Raw genomic sequence first — 2924 nt, forward strand, 5'->3', positions numbered from 1 at the left:
CACATTTATAATAGTCAACCACTTTCTAAATATGTATGGTTATTTTACTTGCATGTATGTTTGTATACCACATGGGTGACTACCTTGTGGAAGCCGGAAGAGAATGATACATCCCCTAAAACTGGAATGTAAACAGGTGCAAATTACCACGTGAGAACTAAAAATTGAATCTAGGTCTTACGGAAGAGCAACATGTGTTCTTAACTTCCCAGCCTCCTCTTCTATCTCTTCAACATTTTTTTTTAAAGCCCAAGAGATGAGCAGTCCCGCTAGGCCACAGAGGAGGACTTTGAAGCCAGTCCTGAAAATACCTGATAAACCAGTATCAGATGGAAGGGGAGGAGGTTCACCCTTATCAGTGGACTTGTAAAGGGGCAGGGAGGAGATGAGGGAGGGAGGGTGAGATTGGGAGGAAATGAGGAAGCAAGTGTAGCTGGGATACAGAGTTAATAAAATGTAACTACTAAAAAAAAAAACATCATGCAAAAAACAAAACAAAACAAAACACAGGGTTAATGCCTGCCATTCTAGTAGTTGAGCCTCTTCTAATATATTTGGAAATTGCATAATTTTAGTAGATTTAGATGAACATAAAATTGTACAGGCGTTAATTTTCAAGTGACAAAATTTATTAATCAGTTGATACACTCTCTATTAAATGGCGTCATTCATTTCTGTATGACGAGTAAATTACTGAGAGTTTATTAAGTAAATAGTGCTTCTCGGTTGCTTACATTCTTTTCTATGTGTACTTTTCTGTTTCTTTGTATTTGTGTCTCTGTGTGTACGTGTGGGTAATATAAACATTTGTGTGCCTGTGAGGTGGAAGGTTTTATGCCTGTGCACATAAATATAGAGAAAGAAGAGGGCTTGTATCAATTTATAGTCCTATACCTATTATTTTTTTTTTTTTTAGAAAAGTCACCACTGAACCTTGAGCACACTGTTTCTCTACTAGATGAGTAGTCCTTTGGGCCTTTGAAAGACACCTGTTTCTTCTTCACTAGCACTGGGTAAAAGGTTTCCTGCTGTACATGGCTTCAAACACGGGTGCTGGGATACAGGATTTCCTGTTTGTACAGAGAGTTCTCTTTCCCAAGGAACTATCTCCCCAGCATAGGAAGTGTACTACTATTTTAAAATTTATCAGAAGCCACTATCAATCTTCTACACATTTTTCTGATAGCATTCTTCATTTCTTTATTCCTGAATGTGTAAACCATAGGATTGAGCAACGGTGTCAGGACAGAGGCAAATATGAGTGTGTTTTTCTCAAAGGAAAAAGCAGATAAAGGCCGTGCATATATTAGTATGCATGGGACAAAGAACAAAATTATAACAGTAATATAGGACCCACAGGTTGAAAGAGCTTTACTTCGTCCTTCAGAACTATGTCCTCTTAGAAGAGGACGACACCATAGGAGACAATCAACAAGGAGAAGATAATGATGCAAAAAGACCCACTGTTTGCAAACACCAAAATGACAAAAATGTGTGTGTCAGTGCAGCCAAGCTGCAGTAACGGGAATAAGTCACATATAAAATGATCAATAAAATTTGGTCCACAGTAGGGCAATTGCAAAATGAAGATGACTTGTGTGATAGAATGTAAGAATCCTCCTGTCCAGGCCACCCCTACAAGAGTGCCACAGAGCCTCCAGGTCATGATAGAAGAGTAGTGAAAGGGTTGCAAATGGCCACATAGCGGTCATAGACCATAGCTGTCAGGACAATCACCTCAACTCCTGCAAAGAAGTGCCTAGTAAACAACTGTGCCATACAACATTCAAAGGAAATGGTCTTCCTTTCATAGAAGAAGTCTACAATCATCTTGGGTGTGACAGTAGAAGAAGTACATGCATCCAGGAAGGACAGAAATGCCAAAAAGAAGTACATGGGGGAGCTCAGGAGTGCAGGGCTATAGATGATGGTCACCACAATTACCATGTTGCCCCCTAGAGTTGCAATATAGACCAATGAAAATACAACAAATAGTATTTTCTCAACTATTGGGTTCTGAGAAAGCCCCAGCAGTATGAACTCACTGACAAAGCTCTGGTTTTGCATGATGCTCAAGGAGATGGTAAATGTCAAATATGTTCATGAAAATCTGCAATAATGAGGAAAGAGGCTTTTCATTGCAATTGAAAACAGAATATTAGAGATTTTGGAAGAGTATAGTTGTTTAACCTATAGAATTATGGTAGAGGTAAATTCTGAGTCCTTTAAAACAGCTGCATTTTGAATGGTGTTAATTTAAACATCTCACTGTCTATATAAAAAATAGTTTTTGAATAGCCAGCTTTTATCAATCTATAGATTTTTTTGGAGTGAAACATCAAAAAGCATTTTGAAATCATATTCTAAATATTAGCGAAAGGTCAGGTTTGTTTATCATGCATGCCAACTTCATTATAAGTAGTTTGTGATAGCTCTATTTCACATTAACTTGTCTATGACATTAATAAAAAGGCAAAATGTACTTTGGGTTCAGTTGAAAATCCTGGCCACTTGGTAAGCTTATTTAAATGCACAAAATGTATTGAAATTTCAAATAAACTAATCTATTCACCCTGGAACAGGGAATTCTGTGGGAAATGCATAGCACTTACCATGTCACATCAGTTGAACGTGTTGAAAATCACATTTAACTCAACATTTTAAGATGCAAGCAGAATTTTTTTCTTTTATAAAAATTATTTATCATTTTCTTTTTTTAACATTCATTACGGATTATTCACTTTTTATCCGTGTTGTAGCCCTCTTCCTCATTCCCTCCCAATCCCACTATCCCTCCCTCATCTCCTCCCATGTCCTTCTCTGAGTCCTCTGATAAGGGAGGTCCTCCTCCCCTTCCATCTCCTACACTATCAGGTCTCATCAGGACTGGCTGCATTGTCTTCCTCTGTGGCCTGGTAAGGCTG

General features: G+C 38.0%; 1 pseudogene; it reads right to left on the reverse strand.

Annotated features, from left to right (window-relative positions):
• Positions 1 to 1136: 1136 nt before the first annotated feature.
• Positions 1137 to 2076, reverse strand: LOC110544211 (olfactory receptor 4C15-like; annotated as a pseudogene).
• Between the last annotated feature and the right edge of the window lie 848 nt (positions 2077 to 2924).

This window comes from Meriones unguiculatus, chromosome 3 (genome assembly GCF_030254825.1).
Source record: "Meriones unguiculatus strain TT.TT164.6M chromosome 3, Bangor_MerUng_6.1, whole genome shotgun sequence".
Classification (NCBI taxonomy): Eukaryota; Metazoa; Chordata; class Mammalia; order Rodentia; family Muridae; genus Meriones; species Meriones unguiculatus.